The sequence below is a fragment of the Pristis pectinata genome, chromosome X (assembly GCF_009764475.1).
Source record: "Pristis pectinata isolate sPriPec2 chromosome X, sPriPec2.1.pri, whole genome shotgun sequence".
Lineage (NCBI taxonomy): Eukaryota > Metazoa > Chordata > Chondrichthyes > Rhinopristiformes > Pristidae > Pristis > Pristis pectinata.
In genome coordinates, this window is record NC_067450.1 from 13,436,682 (window position 1) to 13,459,540 (window position 22,859).

General features: G+C 46.5%; 1 long non-coding RNA gene across 2 annotated transcripts in view; it reads left to right on the forward strand.

Moving 5' to 3' along the window:
• Positions 1 to 22,571, forward strand: part of LOC127567055 (uncharacterized) — a 30,662-nt gene extending 8,091 nt beyond the window's left edge. Inside the window, exons 1-4 of one of the 2 annotated variants that reach the window (XR_007955838.1) lie at positions 7,629 to 7,760; positions 9,646 to 9,748; positions 17,289 to 17,420; positions 21,827 to 22,571. This is a non-coding gene — a long non-coding RNA (uncharacterized LOC127567055). Of the gene's footprint in view, positions 1 to 7,628; positions 7,761 to 9,645; positions 9,749 to 17,288; positions 17,421 to 21,826 lie in introns of those variants that run through there. The other variant, XR_007955837.1, reaches the window with a different exon arrangement.
• The last annotated feature ends 288 nt before the right edge of the window (positions 22,572 to 22,859 follow it).

Sequence of the window (22,859 nt, forward strand, 5' to 3'; positions counted from 1 at the left end):
ATTAGTTATATGTACGGTCACAATTTCTTAACCCTTTACTTCCTCAGAGACACAATGCCTCAGTCTTGCCTCTTTAGTGTTCTTAGTTACCTTGGCATTATTTTGTTCCCTGGTTCTGCCTGCCTCTCACCCTGATCTCTTTGTCCTCCACTTTTGCCTTTCAGTTTCCTGTTTACATCTTCCTCAACAACACTAACAAGCACCCCGCTGGGAACCGTTCGTTCCTCTCCTGCCTCGGTGTAACATGGCCTGCTTATATTGGTCCCATCTTCCCCAGAACCAGTCCCAATGTCCTAGGAATCTAAATCCCTCGCCCCTGCATCACCTTTTCAGTCACATAGTCATCTGATCTCCTCCAGATGCCATTGAAGGTTCCACACTGGACACTGAAGGTGCAAAATCCCAAGCAAGGTGTTTGGGAGGAGGTGAAAGAGGTGGTCAATGCAACCTCCACCAACTCAACATCTGTCACACAAATAGGAATGAGGTTCAATTTTCCTACAAGTGGGGCCAAGGCACATCCAGTTAAGATAAAGCTCCCATTTACAACTTCAATCCCCTTGCACTCACATTTACACAGGTTCACCTTGATCAACACCGGGGAGTCAGTGAAAGTCATTAATGCAAAGGGGAACCTCTCCAAATGCTCAAGCACCTTCTTCACTCAAATCCACCTTCACAACCAACATGAACTTTGAGGACACTGGAATAACTGACGACCTTAAGTTCACCCACTTCAGTGAAGCACCTTCTGACAGCTCAGCCAAACACTCATGTAAAGTAGGAATGCCCTTCAAAGCAAACTTGCACTCCCTTTTGATTCTTTTGTTTCCAGGGTGCTGGGGGAAGAATCTTCTCCAGAATGAGTGACAGGCAAGCACCCAGATTCTCAGAAGCCTCTGCTGAAGGGTCATTGACTTAAAACATTAACAGAGGCTGCCTGACCTAATGAGTCCTTTCAGCATTCCCTGTTTTTATCTCAGAAGGTCCTTGTGGAAGAAGCGAGTAGGTTTTCCAATACAAACCTCCTCACACAACTTCTGCCTTATTTCCTCTCTGTCTACGGTATGCACTCCCAGCAAAGGCCTCTTGCACTCTCAGTAAATCTCCGTCGACACAGTGATTATGAGAGGAGTGAGGTCAGGAAGGACCAGCCAAGACCAGCACCCTGAGCGAACTGAAGCAACACACATTAGAAGCTTTTGGGGCTGTTAAGAGATGTTTACATTGGGAATTTCAAGTTTGGAAACTTCATTGTACTCCTTCATTCAGAGCTGCAAAAACATCTTCAGCCATTATACACAATGTGAAGTTGCTTAGTGCCCCTCTAACTGCTCCAATTCATCTTCCTCTATTTACACGCCTCCAGACAGGGCAGCCATGATTAACAGTAACTGTGTCATATGTACCCCGTCTTCACCTCTGCCCCTCTCTGCAACTTAAAACACTTATTTTCTAACTTTTTGGTTCTGGTGAAGGGTCATTGACTCAAAACTTTGTCTGACTCTCTCTGACCTTTTGCTCCCTCACGTCTCCCATTACAACCCTCTCATCCTTTTGTCATTTAATCTCTCCAGCCTTCCACCCTGTGACAGATGTCCTCTTGGTTCTCCCCTCCCCATCCCCACTTTCTCTGCATTTCCAACTACTCCCAGTTTTGAAGAAGGGTCATCAACCTGAAACCTCTGTTTCTCTCTCCACAGATGCTGCCTAACCTGCTGGGCATTTTCAGCATTTTCTGTTCTTTTTTAGGATTTTTCAGTATGATTGGATGAATGGAGAATCTATTTCCAGCCTTCATGTTGTCATTTCAAAGGGCATCACTGCTCTGCAAGCTGCCTTGCAGAGGGTAGACACTGAAAAGGACATTCTAGCTGAACCCACACAGTAAAAGTCCGTGACCGTAAATGTGCAGTTTTGCTGCCAGGAAAACTCTGGGTTTAGAACACACAACAGAACAGCACAGGAACAGGCCCTTCGGCCCACAATGTCTGTGCTGAACACGATGCCAATTTAAACTAATTCCATCTACCTGCACGTGGTCGAAATCCCTCCATTCTCTGTCTGTTCATGTGCCTGTCTAAATGCCTCTTAAACATCATAATCATATCTACTTCCACCACTTCTCCTGGCAGCCAGTTCCAGGCACCCACCAGTCTCTGTGTTAAAAAACTTGCCTCGCACATCTCTTTTAAATTCCCTCCCCCCCCCCCCCACCTTAAACCTATGTCCTCTAGTATTTTCCACTCTGGTAAACAGGCTCTATCTATCCTATCTACAAGTATGCCTCTCATAATGTTATATACTTCTATCAGGTCTCCCCTCAGCCTCTGACGCTCCAGAGAAAACAATTCACGTTTGTCCAACCTCTCCTTATAGCTAATACTCTCCAATCCAGGCAGCATCCTGGTGAACCTCTTCTGCACCCTCTCCAAAGCCTCCACATCCTTCCCGTAATGTGGCAATCAGAACTGCACAGAATACTCCAAATGTCACCTAACCAAAGTTTTATACAGCTGCGACATGACTTGTCAACCTTTATACTCAATATCCCATTCGATAAAGGCAAGTATGCCATATACCTTCTTTACCACAACTTTCAGAGAGCTCTGGACTTGCACCCCAAGGTCCCTCTGTACCTCAATGCTCTTAAGAGTCCTGCCATTTACTGTACACTTTCCCCTTACATTTGACCTCCCAAAGTGCAACACCTCACACTTGTCCAGATTAAACTCCATCTGCCATTTCTCTGCCCACATGTCTAACTGGTCTACATCCTGCTGAATCCTTTCACAACCTTCCTCACTATCCCACAACTCCACCAAGTTTTGTGACATCTGCAAACGTTTTCATCCAAATCACCTCTAGATATCACTAATAACAGATCTCAAAACTGATCCCTGCAGAACACCAGTCAGAATAACACCCCTCCACCACTACCCTCTGTCTTCTATTGCCAAGCCAATTTTGAATCCAATCTCCCAAATCACCATGGATCCCTTGTGCCTTAATCTTCTGGCTCAGCCTACCCTGAAGGACCTTGTCAAAAGCTTTACCAAAGTCCATGTAGACAACATCCATTGCCCTACACTCATCAATCATCTTCGTCACCTCCTCAACAAACTCAATGAAGTTTGTAAGATATGACCTCCCCTGTACAAAGCCATTCTTATGATCTCTAATAAGTCCATGCTTTTCCAGATGTGAGTAAATCCTATTTCTAAGAATCTTCTCCAATAATTCCCCCACCACTGATGGCAGGCTCACCAGCCAATAATTTCCTGGTTTGTCTCTGTTGCCCTTCTTAAACAGAGGAACACCATTGGCTACTCTCCAGTCCTCTGGAACCTCACCTGTGACTAAAGAGGATACAGAGATCTCTGTCAAGGCCTCAGCAATCTCCTCTCTTGTCTCTCTCAATAACCTGGGATAGATCCCACCAGGCCCTGGGGACTTATCCACCTTAATGTTCTTCAGGAGACCCAACACCTCCTCCTCCTTGATATCAACATGCCCTAGAATATCAGCGTACCCCTCCCTGATCTCACTGTCGTCCATGTCCTTCTCCTTGGTGAATAACGATGCAAAGTACTCGTTTAGTACCTTGCCCACTTCCTCTGGATGCAGACATAAATTCCCTGCTTTGTCCTTCAGTGGTCCTCCCCCCTCTCTACTTACCCTCATGTTTTTAATGTACGTACAAAATGCCTTGGGATTCTCTTTAATCCCACTCGCCAAGGACATTTCATGGTCCCTTTACCCCTCCTGATTCCCTGTTTAAGTTCTCTCCAGCTTCCTTTATATTCCTCAAGGGCCCCTCTGATTTCAGCTTCCAAAACCTGACATATGCTTCCTTTTACATTTTGACTAAACTTACAACATCTCTCGTCATCCAGTGTTCCTGAACTTTGCCATCCCTGTCTTCCTTCCTCACAGGAACAAGTTGGTCCTGAATTCTAACCAGCTGGTCTTTATGTGACTCCCACATGCAGATGTGGACTTACCCAGTAACAGCTGCTCCCAATCTCCTCTCCCCAGCTCCTGCCTAATATTGTTGGAATTAGCCTTTCCCCAATTTAGCTCCCCCCCCCCCCCCGAGGACCAGTCTCATCCTTATCCATAACTGTCTGTTACAGAGTTGTGATCACTGTTCCCAAAGTGCTCTCCCACTGAAACTCCGATCATCTGGCCAGGCTGATTTCCCAATACAAGATCCAGTCTGGCCCTTTCCCTGGTTAGACTACCTACATACTGTGTCAAGGAACTCTTCTGGATGCAGCTAACAAATTCTGCCCCACCTAAGCCCCTGGCACTAAGGGAGCCCCAGTCAATATTGTGGAGGTTAAAGTCACCCACTACAACAACTCTGTTACTTTTACATCTTTCCATAATCTGCCTACGTATCTGTTCCCCTGTCACCTGGTAGTGATTGGGAAGCCTATAGTATAACCCCATCATAGTGATTGCACCTTTCTTATCCCTGAGCTCTACCCATATTGGTTCACCAGATGAGCCCCCCAGGATGTCCTCTCTAAGTGCTGCCGTGACATTCTCCCTGATCAGTGGTTTAACTCCTCCACCTCTTCTACATCCCTCTCTAGCATGTCTGAAGCATCTGAACCCTGGAACATTGAGCTGCCAGTCCTGCCCTTCCCTCAACCAAGTCTCCGTACTGGCTACAACATCGTGGTTCCATGCACTAATCCAGGCTCTAAGTTCATCTGCTTTACCTCGAAAAGAACTCAAGAAGGGAATTAGGAGAGCCAGGAGGGGCCATGAGAAGTCCTTGGGAAGTTGGATTACAGAGAATCCCAAGGCATTCTATACATACACCAAGAGCAAGAGGATAACTAGGGAGAGGGTGGACCACTCAAGGATAAAGGAGGGAACATATGCTGGGAGGTGGAGGATGTGGGCGAGGTCCTAAATGAGTACTTTGTGTTGGTATTTACCAAGGAGCAGGACATAGAGGAGAGTGCTAATATGCTGGGACATTTTGAGATAAACAAAGAGGTGGTGTTGGGTCTCTTGAAGAACATTAAGGTGGATAAGTCCCCATGGCCTGATGGGATATACCCCAGGTTATTGAGAGAGGCAAGAGATGAGATTGCTGGGGCCTTGACCAAGATCTTCATGTCCTCTCTAGCCACAGGCGAGGTCCCGGAGGACTGGCGAGTAGCTAATGTTGTTCCATTATTCAAGAAGGGAAATAGGGATAATCCTGGAAACTATAGACCGGTGTGTCTCACGTCAGTGATAGGGAAGTTATTGGAGAGGATTCTTAGGGATAGGATTTATGAACATTTGGAAAACTATGACCTAATTAGGGACAGTTAACATGGCTTTTACGGGGCAGGTCATGTCTTACTAACTTGACTGAGTGTTTCGAGGAGGTGACAAATGTGTTGAAGGTACAGCTGTGGACATTGTCAACATGGATTTTAGTCAGGTGTTTGACAAGGTCCCTCATGGGAGGGTCATCCAGATTAAGATGCATGGGAGCCACAATGACTTGGCTGTTTGGATTCAGAATTGGCTTGCCCATAGAAGACAGAGGGTAGTGGTCAATGGGACTTACTCTGGCTGGAGGTCCATGACTAGTGGTGTTCCGCAGGGATCTGTACTGGGACCTCTGCTGTTTGTGATATATATGACTTGGATGAAAATGTGGATGGGTGGATTAGTAAATTCACAGATGACACAAAGGTTGGACTATGGCATTGTTGACAGTGTAGAAGATTGCTAAAGGATACAGTGAGATGTAGATCAATTGCAGATATTGGCACAGAAATGGCAGATGGAGTTTAATCTGGCCAGATCTGAGGTACTGCACCTTGGGAGATCAATTGTAAAGGGACAGTACACTGTTAACGGCAAGACCCTTAACAGGGTTGATGTACAGAGGGAACTTGGGGTCCAAGTCCATAGCTCCCTGAAAGTGGCTGCACAGGTTGATAGAGTGGTAAGGAAGGTGTATGGCATGCTTGCCTTTGTTAGTCGAGGCACTGAGTTCAAGAGTCAGGAAGTTAAGTTACAGCTTTATAAAACTCTGGTTAGGCTGCATCTGGAGTATTGCATTCAATTCTGGTCACCCCATTACAGGAAGGAGTGGAGGCTTTGGAGAGGGTGCAAGAAGAAGTTCACCAGGATGCTGCCTGGATTAGAAGGCATGTGCTATAAGGAGAGGTTGGACAAACTTGGGTTGTTTTCTGTGGAGCAAGAGGCTGAGGGGAGACCTGATGGAAGTTTATAAGATTATGAGAGGCATAGACAGCCGGTATCTTTTACCTAGGGTCAAAATGTCCAATACTGGAGGGCATGCATATAAAGTGAGAGGGGGTAAGTTCAAAGGAGATGTGTGGGGCAAGTTTTTTTACACAGAGAGCGGTGGGTGCCTGGAATATGCTGCTAGGGGTGGGGGTGGAGACAGATAAGATAGAGGGGTTTAAGAGGCTGTTAGACAGGCACATGAATGTGCAGAGAATGGAGGGATATCGACATTGTGCAGGCAGAAGGGATTAGTTTAGTTAGATGTTTAATTACTAGTTTAATTAGTTCAGCACAACATTGTGGGCCAAAGGGCCTGTTCCTGTGCTGTACTCGTCTGTGTTCTGTGTACATCTAACACTCCCTGCATTGAAGACACTTCAGCCCATCAGCCTCACCATGTTCATTAACCTGGCCCTGCCTGTCCATCCTTTCATACTTACTTGGCCTAACTTGTACCTTCCCCTCAACCTCTCTACTTGCTGACCTACTGAATCCCTCCAGTTGCTAACCTACTAACGTTTTAATTTGGATAAACAGATCTCTTACCCTGAGATGCAGGTGTTTCATTGAAGAGATTGATCACAAATCGAAGGTCCTTTAAAGGACTCACCTACAGTAAGACCACACCTGAAACATTGTGGACAGTTTTGCTCTTCTTACCTAAGGAAGGATGTATTTGCCACAAAGGGAGTGCAGTGAAGATTCTCCAGGCTTCAGGGATGGCAGGTTTGCCATATGAGGAGAGGTTGAATAGACTGGGACTGTAGTTTCTAGAGGAGAAGAATGAGGGGAGATCACTTTGAAATTTACATATTGTTGGAGGACTCTGCAGGCTGAATGAAGAGAGGATGTTTCTTCTGGCTGAGGAGTTTAGAACCAGCGGTCACAGTCTCAGAGTAAGGGATGGCCATTTAGGATTGATCTCTTCATCAGAGGGTGGTGAATCTCTGGAATTCTTTACGCTGGAGGGCTGCGGAGGCTCCGTCGGCTCCGTCATTGAGTTCATTCAAAACAGAGATCAATGAATTTCTGGGTATATAGGGCGTCGCAGGATATAGGGAGGGTGCAAGAAATTGAGCTGAGTGGAAGATTAGCCATAATGTTAATGGATGGCGGAGCAGGCTTGAAGGGCCAGGCATAAACATAAAAACATCCTGCTCCTGTTTCTCATGTTCTGATAATCTGCCTCCATGTACCTCAGTGGATACAATAAACCCCATGGGGTCGGCTGCCGCTGTGTCAGATGGAGGGATTGGGTGTGTGGGGAGCGGGAGGGGCCGGTTCCCTCCCGAAGTTCTCGGCCAATCAATCGATCGCTGGTGCTGATGACGCTTGGTGAATCGTTTCCCAGCAACCGTGCGGCCCGTTGCGGTGAGATGGCAGAAGCCAATAGGAAGGCGCATCACCGAAGATCATCAGCGGTGATGCTGCGGCCGAGCAACTGAGGGACGGTTCAGATCGAGGCCCCGGAGAAGCGACGGAAAGCTCCGGTAGAGGAGGCGGGGAATCTTCAGCAGTGAAGGGTTGGAGCGCAGAGCATGTGGTTTGCTTATGATGTGGGCCGCCGTTATTATTATATCATTCTTTAGTTTCTGCGATACAGGTTCCCTGCCGGTCCATCCCTCCCCCCTTGACACACGTCCTCTGAACTCCGCTGTCATTCACCAAATAGTTAATTCAGCCCCATTCCCTGCCTCAACAAGGCCAGGAATCTTCTCGCCTTTAACCAGTTTCCCTTCTCCACATTAATGCAATGTTTTGATTGCTGCGTTAAGTCGAATCAGAACGAAAAAAAATGCATTTTTATCTTTTTCTGCATTGATGACATGTAATGGTGCCTCTCTGCTGCATTCTGTCACACAAGCCCTTATGCGCTCCAACATACTCTTTCCAAATTAAACTTCAAAAGAATAATTAATGTACCATGAGTAAAGGAACGCACCTTCTGCTCACATGTTTCCTACATCATCCAGTACATTCCCTCTAATTCACTGTTTACAGCACGCAGAGTGGATGCTGAACTCTTAATGTAACAATAAAAGTATTGCTGTATTTCGATGCAGTGGCAAGCGAGGCTTTCATTTCAAGCCTCTGATGTGATTACACTGATTGACTGGCCTTGAAATAAATCGGTCATAATACTCATCTGGTGTCAGCTTCCCATTTCCTGCCTCAGCTGGACAGGATCTCCTATTCATCTCTTGAGATTGTTCCACCAATCAGCTCTTAACCAATCTGTGCAAATCCTTTAACCCATATCTCATTGTGTTGTTAGGAATCAAAAATCTAAAGATTTTCATCTCCATAGTTCAAATAGGATGTTTGAATTGAATTAAATAGATTAGATCCCTCTTGGGAACACCTATGCTTTTGATTAAATTGCAATTGCAGGAAATTAACTGTTGCTCAGACAGCTATGAGGAACACTACCGTCAGAACACAGCTGATTATATTGGGTCAGAAATTGGCTTGGTGATAGGAGACAGAGGGTGACAGTGGAGGGCTATTTTTGCGATTGGAAGCCTGTGACTAGTGATGTACCACAAAGGTCAGTATTAGGACCCTTGCTGTTCATTCTATACATTAACAATCTGGGTGTGAACATTGGAGGTATGATTAGTAAGTTTGCAGATGAAACAAAGATTAGTGAGGAAGGTAGTCTTTGGGTACAGAATGATATTGGTGAGTTGGTAAAATGGGTAGAGCAATGGTAGATGGAATTTAGTACTTGAAACGCACCATCATGTTTAACTATGGTATTTCCCACAGGGATAACCACTAAAGGGACGATCCTCCCTCTAGTCTAATTAATCATGGGTTTTATTGTTGCTTCAAGAAATGGTCATCTAAAGGGTCAGGGTCCATAATGTAGTTGAACAACCTGCTGCATTCACCTGACATTTCATATTCCTTCTTCCCATGGCCTAAAGGATTTCAAAACCCAGACTTGTCAATAAGCTACAGTTAATTAGTTTATTTCTGCATTTCTCTCCTGCACTTTATTCTCTTTAACCTTGCTGATGGGCCTCGATTCTTCACCCAGGAGTCTCAATAAAAAGAGATATGGACATTATAATGCCATTTTTTTGTCTTAATTGTTAAGATATTTATAAGGAGAAAGGTAAATATGGATTTAAGTCATCAGTTACTTTATAGGGCACAATTGTGCTGCGTTGCTGGGTCCATGGGAATGTCAACTGAGCAACCGCTCAACTGTTCGGGCTCCCAAATTTTCTCAGAAATGATTCGCTCCCTCTTCCTAGAGTTCATGATTATACTGAGCGGATAAAATTAATGACCCTCTTATAGTCCATGGGCAAGTTGCTTTTTATTTCAGCGTTTTGTCTATTTTATTCATTCAGTTTTCTTTCTTAGGAAATAATGTCATCATCTAATAATCCTTGGTCCTCATCTCAGGATGACAACGAAAGTTCCAAGCTTCTGAGAAAGTCAAAGGAATCACCATTCATTCCAATAGGTATGAGTCTATTTGGGTTTTAAAACAGGCAATGTAATTCATGCAAGAACAGAAAATGTTGAAATTCTCAACAGGCCAGGCAGCATCTGTGAAAGAAGAAACAGAGTTAACTTTTAACGTGACATAGTGGCACAGCAGGTAGAGCCGCTGCCTCACAGCTCCAGGGCAATTGGTTCAATCCTGACCTCCGGCGCGCTCTGTGTGGAGTTTTCATGTTCTCCCACTTGACCACATGAGTGCTCTGGTTTCCTCCCAAATCCAAAACGTGCTGGTAAGTTAATTGACTGTTTAAATTACTCCTTAGTGTAGGTAAATAGCAAAAAAATCAAAGGAGAATTGATGGGGTTGCATCCCTGGGAGCTGGGAACTGAGAGCTGAAGGCTTTTTGACCTGAAATGTTAACTTTCTGTTTCCACAGATGTGCCTGACCTACTGAGTGTTTCCAGCGTTTTCTGTTTTTACTTCAGATTTCCAGCATTCACAATTTTTTTAAACATTCAGTGTAGTTCATGATCTGTAAAACCTAAGAATTTTGATTGCTACTGCTGTGTGGCTCAATTAGCACCATTTTCTATACACAGTATACAGGAGGTGAAAAAGAATGGCGTTGGCATAGGCCTCAGTGTCAGTTTCTTTATAACCTGTGTGTGTCTCGATAACATTCACACAGGTACACCACACAGCAGGTAAACGAGTATGATTCACTCAGTCTGGTACTGTATGGGCCATGTATATGTCTCATTGCTGCTGCAGGGAAGAAGGAACAATTCATTCAGTCTGCGTCTGTGTGTGATTTTGTGGGCTCGTCCAGATGCAGGCCAAAATCCAGCTCTCGATTCAGGTGTGCTGTACTGGTGGGGGCAGGTCTGTCGCTGTATAACCCTAACCCTCACCTCCCTCCCCCCAGCCCCTCTTCAGCCATCTTCATCCCCTTCCCCTTCCTGGCTCCATCCACACACTTCACAGGTTTTCATTCTTATGTATAAAGTGTGGCACTGTTTGCATTGAATTGCACAGACTAGATTCTGTTGCTAACAAGTTATCCTCTGTTGTATCTGGGCTCTCTTTCCTGTGGCCCTCTTATGTATGCTTTGCCTTTTGCCACAGTTTGGGGCAGTGCGTAGCTTTGTACTAACCAAGAGGTCCTTTAGATTTTTGGCTCTCTTAAAGGCTTACACTACTGTATTACTGACCAAGTGTGCCTTGAGTTGTTCAAAGTGGGTTTTAACAGTGTTGTGGATATTGAGAGTCATCTGCTATACCCTATTATCAATGGTAGCTTAGGTGTGGTCCTACTCTATGGCCTGGGGTTTGTTAGACCTTTCAAAGTCTGATTTAATGTGCCTGAGTTCTTGTTTACAGTAACCTCTCTGTCTAAATGCAGTGAAGAGGGCAGTAGTAGCCTGGTTGAAGTCCTCCTCCCTGGTGCAAATGCAATGAATGCGAGTCAGTTGTGATTTGATGATGCCCCTGAATGTGTGTTTTGGATGGTGTCTTGTCATGTGTAGGAGGGTATGGGTGTCTGTTAATGTTTGCCTCCCATTCTCTCATGCTAATTTAAAAACGGTGGTGTCCATTTTCTCCCTACTTGTTGTGGCTTTGACTTTTATGGCAGGGTAATGCTTGTTAAGGATCTGGATGAATTCTTCTAACTCTCTCTCTCTGTATGTGTCTACACTTCCCAAATGTATTCTAGGTACCTGTAGTAACACATGGGTTGCCTGGGGCACTTCGGGAAGACTGTCTCTTCCCAATCTGCCATGTATATGTTGGCATAAGCCGGGGAAAATTTCTTTTCCATCGCTGTCCCATTGACTTCTAAGTAGAATTCATTGTTGAATTCAAAGCATTCTTTGTCAGGCTCAGATAAAGGAATTCAACGAAGGCCTCGTCTGCTCTGTCAGGGTCAGGGCTTTTTCCAAGGATATTTTTAACTGCCTGTATGCTCCCATCTGTTGGCTCTATGTCTGTGTATCCAATTAACCAGCTCTCCCTGGATCCCATGCAATCTTACTTTGCATAGCAGCCTACCATGCGGAACCTTATCAAAGGCCTTACTGAAGCCCATATAGACCATGTCTACTGCCCTGCCCTCATCGACCTTCTTGGTTACTTCTTCAAAAAACTCAATCAAATCCATGAGACATGATCTCCCACACACAAAGCAGTGCTGACTATCCCCAATCAACCCCAGACTTTGCAAATGCTTCTAAATCTTACCTACCACAGATGTCAGGTTTACTGGTCTGTAGCTCCCAGGTTTTACTCTGCTGCCCTTAAGTAAAGGCACAACATTCGCCACCTGCCAGTCTTCTGGCACCTCAGCCGTCGCTAACAATGATGCATATATCTCAGCCAGGGCTCCCACAATTTCTTCTCCAGCTTCCTACAGTGTTCTTAGATGTACCTGATCAGACCCTGGAGATTTACCTACCTTCATGTGTTTTAAGACACCCAGCACCTCCTCTGCTGTAATGCAGACTGTCCCCAACATCTCCCCATTAACTATCTCAAGGTCCAAAGTCTTCATGTCTTTCTCCACGGTAAAAACAGAGGAGAAATACTCATTGAGGACCTCGCCCATCTCCTACGGCTCCACACAGAGATGTCCACTTTGGTCTTTGAGGGGCCCTGTTCTCTGTTCAGTTACTCCTTTTCCCTTAATACACATCAAATCTCTTTGGATTCTCCTTAATCTTCTCTGCCGAAGCTCTCTCGTGCTCCCTTTGTGCCCTCCTGATTTCCTTCTTGAGTACACTCCTGCATCCCCTGTACTCCTCCAGGGATTCACTTGATCCCAGCTGCATGTACCTGACCCATGCCTCCTCCTTCTTCCTGACTAGATCCTCAACATCCCTTGTCATCCAGGGTTCCCTACCCCTGCCATCCTTGCCCTTCACTCTAACAGGAATGTGCAGACCTTGAACTCTCAATATCTCACGTTTAAAAGCCTCCCACTTGCCAGATGTCCCTGTACCTGCAAACAACCTACTCCACTCAACTTTTGCAAGTTCCTGTCTAATACGGTCAAAATTTGCCTTGCCCCAATTTAGAACTTGAACCTGTGGACCAGATCTGTCCCTTTCCATAACTAGTTTAAAACTAATAGAACTGTGGTCACTGATCCCAAAGTGCTCCCCCACTGACTCATTTACTCTGCCTTGTTTCCCAAGAGTAGGTCGAGCTTTGCCTTCTCCCTATTAGGGTCTTCTATAGAAGACATCATAGACTGCAGATGTTGGAATCTGGAGCAACAAATAATCTGCTGGAAGAACTCAGCGGGTCGAGCAGCATCCCGCTGCATTTCCCAAGAGTAGGTCGAGCTTTTCCATCTCTCTGATAGGGCCCTCTATATATTGCGTGAGGGGACTTTGCTGAACACACTTAACAAATTCCACCCCATCGAAGCCCTTAGCACTATGACTAACCCAGTCTATGTTAGGAAAGTTAAAGTCCCCTACTATGACAACCCTACTGTTCTTGCAACTTTCTGCAATCTCCCTGCATATTTGTTCCTCTAATTCCCGTCGGCTAATTGGGTGCCTCTAGTACAATCCCAGCAAGGTGATCATCCCCTTCTTATTTCTCAGCTCCAGCCATAAAGCCTCACTGGACGATCCCTCAGTAAGTTCATCTCGGACAACTGCTGGACGTTCTCCTTAATCAGAAATGCAAATCCCCTTCCTCCCTTTCCTGCACAGGGAGTACAGGGCACAGGGAGTGATCCAGAGAGTACTACCCTTGAGGTCCTGCTTTTTAACCTCCTCCCTAACTCCCTATATTCACCCCACAGGACCTCATCCCTTTCCCTACCTCTGTCATTGGTGCCAACGTGCACAGTAACTTCTGGCTGCTCACCCTCCCCTTTGGGAATGTTCTGCAACTTCTCAGAGACATCCCAGACCCTGGCACCAGGGAGGTAACACACCATACTAGAGTCCCTTCTGCGGCCACAGAATCTCCTGTCTCTCCCCCGAACTATCGAGTTTCCTGTCACTAAAGTCCTTTCTGCCTTCACCCTTCCCTGCTGAGCCTCGGAGCCAGTCATGGTGCCACAGACCTGCAACTGCTGCTGCTTTCTCCTGAACAGTCACTCCCCACCCCACGGACCCCCCCCCCCCCCCCCCCCCCCCCACAAAACAGTATACTTGTTTTCTCGGGCAATCGCCACAGGGGAATCCTGGACTACCTGTCTACCCCCTCTACCTTTCCTGGTGGTCACCCAACTATCTGCAGCCTGTACCTTTGGTGTGACCACCTCACTGAAACTCTTGTCTATGGTGCTGTCAGCATCCCAGATGATGTTAAGTGAGTTCAGCTCCAACTCCAGCTCCTTCACATGGTCAGTCAGGAGCTGCAGCTGGTCACACTTCCCCACTGGTGAAGTCCTCAGGGACACTGGAAGTCTCCCTGATCTCCCACATCCTGCAGGAGGAGCAGACCACTGACTGCCCTGACTGACCACCAAGTGTGAACACTAAAGCTGACAGACCTCACCTGTGCTTACCTTGACTCTTACTTCTGCTCACCCTCTTTGCCGAAGTCTCACAACTAAAGCCCTAGCACTTTGACCTCAAACGCTGCGCTTCGAACTCCAACACGGCCACTCTCAAAATGCCTGCTCTCCTAGAGCCTGGCTACCTGTAAAACAAGTTTTAAATTCTGCAAGCTCCTCCCTTTTGCTGCTAAGTCTGCTGGGTCTCAAAAAGAAGTTCTTACCTGCAAAACAAGCTTTAAACTCTGCGTTATCAAGTGTCATTGTTATCAAGTAACAACTGAGAGCACTGGATACAATAAAGGCAATGGGACTGGACAACATCCCAGCTGTAGTACTGAAGACCTGTGCTCCAGAACTGGCAGTGCCTCGAGATAACTTGTTCCAGTACAGTTACAACACAAGCTTCTACCCAACAGTGCAGAAATTTGCCAAGGTATGTCCTGTCCACAGAAAGCAGAAGTACAATCTGGCTATTTGCCACCCATTAACTCTGCTCTCAATTATCGGTAAAGTGATGGAAAGTATCACTGACGGTCCTATCAAGCAGCACTTACTTGCCAATTGCTAGTTCAGTTTAGCCTTCACCAAGACCAGATGGCTCCTGACCTTATCATATCCTTGGTCCAAACGTGGAGCAAAGAGCTTCATTCCAGAGGTGATCTGGGAGTGGCTGCCCATGGCATCAGGGCAGCTTTGACCAAGTGTGGCATTAAAGCAACCTAGTAAAACTGAAATCAGAGTCCCAGAGTGGTACAGCACAGAAACAGGCCCTTCGGCCCACCACGTCCATGCAGAACCTTTTGCCCATCTATGCTGATCCCATTTGCCCACATCAGGTCTGTGCCCAATCTGTTCGAGTGCCTGTCCGAATGCATCTTAAACTTAGTGACTGCATCTGATTCCACCCACCTGCTCCAGCAGCACATTCCAGATATTAACCACTCTCTGTGTAAAATAAACCTTACCCTCAGTTCCCCTTTAAAGCTTGCCCCTCTTACCTTAAACCTATACCCTTGTGTTTTTGATACCCCTACAATGGAAAAATGATTTTGACAATCTATCCTATCTATGCTCCTTATAATTTTAAATACAGTCATTGGGCATTATGGGGGAAAACACTCCAGAGGTTGTGGGTGTCAGAGGTCAATTGTCCATCCCAGCCCCAGGACATCACTGCAGGAGTTCCTCAGGGCAGTGTCCTGGGCCCAACCACCTTCAGTGACTGACCTTCCATCAGGAGCTCAGAAGTGGGGATGTTCACTGATGATGCATAGTGTTCAGTTCCATTCACAGCTCCTCAGCAGATGACGCAGCCCATGGTCTGCATGCAGCAAGACCTGGACAACATTCAGGGATGGGCTGATAAGTGGCAAGTAACAAACATACCAAGCAATGACCAGCTCCAACAAGAGAGAGTCTAAAAACCTGTTCTTGATGTTCAATGGCATGACCATCATTGAATTGTCCACCATTGATTTCCTGGTTGGGAGGGTGGGGGGGGAGGAGGGTGCGGGTGGGGGGAGCAGGGTCACCAATTAACTAGAAACTCAACTGGACCAGCCACATAAATACTGTGGCTACAGGAGCAGGTCAGAGGCTGGGGATCCTGTGGCGAGTGATTTACTTAATTATTACAACACAGGAGGCCATTTAGCAAATTGAGTTCATGCCGATAGAGGAAACCCCACCGGTCCCATTCCCCCTCCTTATTGCTTTGTAGCCCTGTGGGCTACTCTTTCTCTCGCACATGTCCATCAATTCCCCTTGTCTCCTGACACCCCAAGGCCTTTCCACAGTGTACAAGGCACAAGTCAGGAGTGTGTTGGAACACTCCCCACTTGCCTGGGTGAGTGCAGTTCCAACACCACTCTGGAAGCTCGACACCACCCAGGACAAAGCAGCCGCTCAATCGGCACCCGCCCCCCTCCCAAAAACAATCACTCCCTCCCTCCACCACCGGCACACAGTGACTGCAGTGTGTACAACCTACAAAATGCACTGCAGTTACTCACCCAGGCTACTCTGACAGCACCTCCCAAACCTGTACCACCAAGAAGGACAAGGGCGGTGTGGACAGGGGAACACCACCACCTGCAGGTTTCCCCCCAAGTCACACACTGTCCTGACTTGGAAATATATCACTCGTCCTTCATCATCATCGTGTGTAAACTCTGGAACTCCCTCCCCAACAGCACCGTGGGAGCACCTTCACCAGAAGGAATGCAGAGGTTCGTGAAGGTGATGTCCAAATCCTGCTAAATGAATAAATATAAAAAGTACACCCCTGGGAGGAGACCTGTGTTAAATTTTCATTTTAAATAAGTATATATTGGGTAGATAACTGAAAGCGTGGATGGGGAGGAACTAGATCTGGTGTGCAAGTCCTAAACTCGACAGCTGAAATGTTGTTGGAACCTCTATTGCCTTTACTGTGTTCAGTGCACACAGCCAGATCTGAATTGGAACTTAATTTGGTTTACCCCACTTGGACTGTAGTAGGTATGACCTTAAGAACATTTGAAAAGGCTGAGTGGAATCCTCCACTTGACACATTGGCTGAAAATACACACAAACATTTCCACTTTTATCTTTCACATTTGCTTGCTGGGCTGTAAGGACATTTCAGGGCTTGGTGATAGGGTAGGTGGGCATTGTGGCAGATTGCAGGTTGTGAGGTTCAGGATTGGGATCTGGAGCTTGGGTCAACATGTGATGGCATTGAGGTGAGAGTGCAACTGACAGGAGGGTTGTGAGAAGCATTCTCGCTCCTGCTCACAAGCTGTTCAGCACAAAACACTAGCTTCAGCTGGAAGTTTGAGAGTTGTTTTGCTGTCATGTTACCTGGCCCATTCAATTTAGTGTAGTTTTGTACACAAGCTGGTGTATATTTTGATATTTTATCTGTCTTTTGCCAGATGTAGCACTGGTGGGGGAGGGCTCTCAGGGACTGTGTGTTGTGGGGTGGGAGTGGGACGGGAAAGGCACAATGCTTCATTGCATCTATACAAGTATTTTGATTTGCTGTGGTTTTCCTTGAGCCAGGTATTGCGGGATGCCTTGCTATTGTGGCATTGGGTTTACACAGACTGCGCAAAACAGAACAGAAGATGTCACTGCATCTAATCCACATGAGAGTGGCTGCTCAAGGCTTTGTGGTTGGAGCAATGACGTTGGGTAAGAGATGAGCATTCACTTAACCATTTCTCAGGCTGCCAAAGAATCCCCTCCACAAATATTCCAAGGGGGCATTTTTGGAGTTTCGTCAATATTTCGGGAGTGAGAAATTTCTGTACTTTATTTTCTTAAACCACCCTCCTTTCCTTTTTCTTGATTTTGTTTTGGAAAATCTTCCAATTTCTCCATGGGAAGTGCACTTTCAGGAAATAGTGGGAGAGTCTTTATGCAGGATCACAGCATCAATCTGATATACTGAGCAGGCAGTAAAATGAGCTGCCCCATGCTTCACTCAGGGACCTTGATGGACTTCTGTCATCCACCTGACTGAATGGCTTTGATAAGAAGCTCCTTACATAGATCCCAAGCTTATAGCCTCTGCCACCCTCATTACAGAGTTTTGAAAAAGGTGGTTATAGACATAATGGGGGCATTGTTCATCATCTCAGAATCAGGTTTATCATCACTTACATATGTCATGAAATGTGTTGTCTTGTGGCAGCAGTACAGTGCAAAGACACAACAATTACTATAAGTTACAAAAATAACTAAATAGTGCAAAAAAGGGATAACGAGGTATTGTTCACGGACCGTTCAGAGATCTGATGGCGGAGGGGAAGAAGCTGTTCCTGAAATATTGAGTTTGGGTCTTCAGGCTCCTGTACCTCCTCCCCAGTGGTAGTAACGTGAAGAGGGCATGTCCCAGATAGTGAGGGTCCTTAGTGATGGATGCTGCCTTCTCGAGGCACCGCCTCTTGAAGATGTCCTCGATGGTGGGGAGGGTTGTGTCCGTGATGGAGCTGGCTGAGTCTACAACCCTCTGCAGTCTCTTGTGATTCTGTGCATTGGAGCCTCCATACTGATTCAACCAGTCAGAATGCTCTCCGCTGTACATCTGTAGAAATTTGCGAAGAAATTTACAAGAGTCTTTGGTGACGTACCGAATTTCCTCAAACTCCTAACGAAGTAGAGCCGCTGGCGTGCCTTCTTCATGATTGCATCAATGTGTTGGGCCCAGGATAGATCCTCTGAGATGTTGACGCCCAGGAACTTGAAGCTGCTCACCCTTTCCACCGCTGACCCCTCAATGAGGACTGGTGTGTGTTCTCCTGACTTCCCCTTCCTGAAGTCCACAATCAATTCCTTGGTCTTGCTGACATTGAGTGTGAGGTGGTTGTTGCGACACCACTCAACCAGCCAATCTATCTCACTCCTGTACGCCTCCTCATCGCCATCTGAGATTCTGCCCACAACAGTGGTGTCATCGGCGAATTTATAGATGGTGTTTGAGCTGTGTCTAGCCACACAGTCCTGAGTATAGAGAGAGTAGAGCAGTGGGCTAAGCACGCATCCTTGAGATGCGCCTGTGTTGATTGTCAGTGAGGAGGAGATGTTACTACCGATCCGCACTGACTGTGGTCTCCCGATAAGGAAGTTGAGGATCCGGTTGCAGAGGGAGGAACAGAGGCCCAGGTTTTGAAGCTTGTTGATTAGTACTGAGGGGATGATGGTGTTGAACGCTGAGCTGTAATCGATAAACAGCAGCCTGATGTATGTTTTACTGTTGTCTAGGTGCTCCAACGCTGAGTGGAGAGCCAGTGAGATTGTGTCCACTGTAGACCTGTTGTGGTGGTAGGCGAACTGAAGCAGGTCCAGGTCCTTGCCCAGGCAGGGGTTAATTCTAGCCATGACCAACCTCCCAAAGGTGTGAGTGCTACCAGGCGATAGTCATTAAGGCAGCTCACCCCGCTCTTCTTGGGCACTGGTATGATTGATGCCCTTTTGAAGCAGGTGGGAACCTCCGACTGCAGCAGTGAGAGGTTGAAGATGTCCTTGAACACTCCAGCCAGTTGGTCGGCACAGATTTTCAGTACCCTGCCAGGCACACTGTCGGGGCCTGATGCCTTGTGAGGGTTCACCCTCTTGAAGGGTGTTCTGACATTGGCTTCCGAGACAGAGATCACAGGGATTCCAGGTGCTGTGGGGATTTGCACAGGTGTAGTGTTATTGTCCCTTTGAAAGTGTGCATAAAAGGCGTTGAGCTCATCAGGGAGTGAGGCATCACTGCCATTTATGCTGTTAGGTTTCACCTTATATCTCTGAGAATTTTATAGATTCTGGAATTATTCCATAGATTGGAGGGTGCCAAATGTGACCCCACTGTTTAAGAAAGGAGACAGAAAGAAAACAGGGAACTGCCAACGTAATGGGGAGGGAAAATGTGAAGGACATAACAACAATACACTTAGAAAAGCATGATAGGATTGAGCAGTCACCATGGGTTTAAGGAAAGGAAATCCTGTTTGACTGATCTATTGGAGTTCTTCATGGAATAGGAGTGATTATGAAGGCAACTTGTATGTTGGTATTTATTATGAGAGGGTTTGAGTATAGGCTCATACTTTCAACAGCTTTATCCTCCCCTTTCCTGGATTTGTTTCTTCCTCTTACATTTTTCCCCTCTCTCTTTCTTTCTCTCTTATTCTCTCACTGTCCTTTCCACTCTCTCTGTCTCACTCTATCAATCCCTTTCTGATTCTCTTGCTCCCTGGTTTCCTTTCTGAATATATCCCTGTCTTTCCTTATGCACACATTCTGTCTTTATCAAGCGTTTCTTGCTGTCTCCTGTGCTCATTGCTTCTCTCTTTGTCTCTCTTGTTTTCTGTCCTCTGTGTGTGTGTGTGTGTCTCACTCTCTGAACTAATTTTTCCTGTTTCTCTGCTTTTGTCTCTTCCCACCTCCTTTCTCTGCTCTTGTCTTACAGTGTGTGAGTGCTGCTTTGTATCTGTGCTTGGACAGGCAATTTGCGAAACATGTCCAAGAAAGCTTCCTTTATCCATATATAGAGGGTGCAACACTGGATCTCCTCCTGGGGAATGAGGTAGGGCAAGTGGTGGGAGTGTCTGTCGGTGAGCACTTTGGGTCCAGTTACCATAATTTTGTTAGTTTTAAAGTAGTTCTGGAGAAGGATACGACTGGTTCACAGCTTACTGTCCTGAACTGGGACGGAACAAAGTTTGCAGCCATTAAGTGGGATCTTGCAGAGGTTAATTGGGTGAGATTGTTTGCAGGGAAAGGAGTGTCCGCCAAGTGGGAGGCCTCTAAACATGGGATGTCAGGAGTTCCGGGCCTGCATGTTCCTGTCAGGGTGAAGGGCAAGGCTGGCAGGTTTCGGGAACCCTGTTTGATAAGAGATATTGAGGCTCTGGTTAAAAAGAGGGAGGCAGCCACTGTACATAAGCAATTGGGAACTGGTGAATCCCTTGATGACTACAAGACGTACAGGGGTGCACCTTAACAGAGAAGTTAAGAGGGTAAAAAGGGGATATGAGAAGGATCTGGCAGGCGAGGTGAGACAAGTCCCAGGAGATTCTACAGGTATATTTAAGAGTAAAAGGGTGGCTAGGGAGAGAATGGGTCCCCTTAAAGATCAGCATGGCCGTCTGTGTGTGGAACCAGAGGAAGTGTGAGAGATTTTTAATGAAGATTTCTCTTCAGTTTCTACTGTGGAGAAAATGATGGAAACTCAGGAAATGGGGGACATGAGTAGTGATGTCTGGGACCACATACGAATTAGCAGGGAGGAGGTACTGGAGGCCTTAAAGTGCGTTAAGGTGGATAAGTCCCCAGGGCCTGACCTGGTGCATTCTCGGACCTTGGGGCAGCTGGAGAAGAAATTGCGGAGGCCCTTGCAGAGATTTTTGCTTCATCTCTGGCCACGGGTGAGGTTCCGGAGGACTGGAGAGTAGCTGATGTGGTGCCATTGTTTAAAAAAGGAAGCAAAAACAAGCCAGGAAACTACAGGCTGGTGAGTCTGACATCATTGGTGGGTAAATTGCTGGAGGGGATTCTGAGGGACAGGATCTACCAACATTTGGAGATTCAGGGTCTGATTCAGGACAGTCAGCACGGCTTTGTGCGTGGGAAGTCGTGTCTGTCAGATATCTTGTTCTTCGAGGAGGTGCCCAAGAGGGTAGATGAGGGTCAGGTAGTGGATGTTGTCTATATGGACTTCAGCAAGGCCTTTGACAAGGTCCCTCATGGCAGGCTAGTCTGGAAGGTTAGATCGCATGGGACCCAGGGGGAGATAGGGCTGAACCCGCAGCGGCTGTACTCGCTGCACCACTGTCGAAGATCTCCCATGTAAACAAGTCCTGTGTTCACCCAGGTTCTCTCCCATGCAGACTTCCATGTTTGAAAACGATTACAGGTAGGAACTATGGTTGACCTCGGCCTTCCTTACGAAAGGCTTGTTGTCATTCATCATTGTTCCTCGGTCAAATGAGCAGAGTGGAGACGCAAGTCAGGACTTCTGGTCAATGTTGGAGCAAGCACAAACTGTGATGTTAAAATTCCAGAAAGCCTGTCGCAGCAGCACAGTAATGTCGACTTCCTATCTTTTCCAGGTGTCCTCTACTCCATGTATAATGACTACCTCAGGAAACCTCGACAAGGATAGCAACCCTTGGCAAGAGTGAAGGTCTTGTGTTTGGACTGGAGTCAGGCCTTGACTCAATTAACTGATCTGCAGTGGATTTTGGAAGCATGGTTGAGGACAGGTGTGCACAGTGTTTTCAGTGAGTTGAAGCTTTCAGTAAAGCTTTCTTCCTGTGGTACACATGAGTACACACAGTTGTTTGACCTTTATTACCAAGACCCTGGAGCAGCTGAGGGCTTGGTGCCTCTGCAGTGAAGCAGCCACTCAGAAGTGTGCTGTCTGAGATTATTGCATGGGGAGGCTGCTCTCGTTTCCACTCCAGAACTGCTCACTACCACACAACATCCTTCATCACACTGACACTCCCGCAACTTCATTTCGCTTCTACGTAGATCTTCCTGCTGATAGAGCTACGTGGTCAGAGTATTCTGTTCAGTATCTGAGGGGTGTCTTACGTGAACACAGGGTGTGTAATGCAGAAGGCCTTGTCTCTCTATAGCAGCGTTGTTTCTCTGGGACCCAATCCTGTCTCTCCCTCTTTCTCCATTAATTCTGACCCAGCAATCGCCTGAGTCCCAGGCCCCTGCCAACTACCCATCACTGCACTGATTTCCCCCCCATAACATCACCAACCTCTGCGGCCATTTTCAGTTATAATTTAAGTTCTCCACCCCAATTTTATTTCTGACTGGTGCTACAAAACAGATAAGTGTCATCAGAGCATTTGGTCTGTTTTAAAACAAATCAATAACAGTTACTACTGTGACATGGAAGACCACTTCTACAGCAGCATGGCTTCTTTAAACCTTTATCATAAATCAAAACCATACCAGTCCATCAGCCAGCAGCATTTGCACTTTTAATAATACAGCACATTTTTAAAGCTCAACATTGCCAGCCCAATAAAATCTGAGTTTTTAGGGGGTAAATGATCACTGAGGATGGGATATTCTTCAGTGTGTCTCTGTACACAGCACTGTAACCAGTTTAGAAGCTTCTCG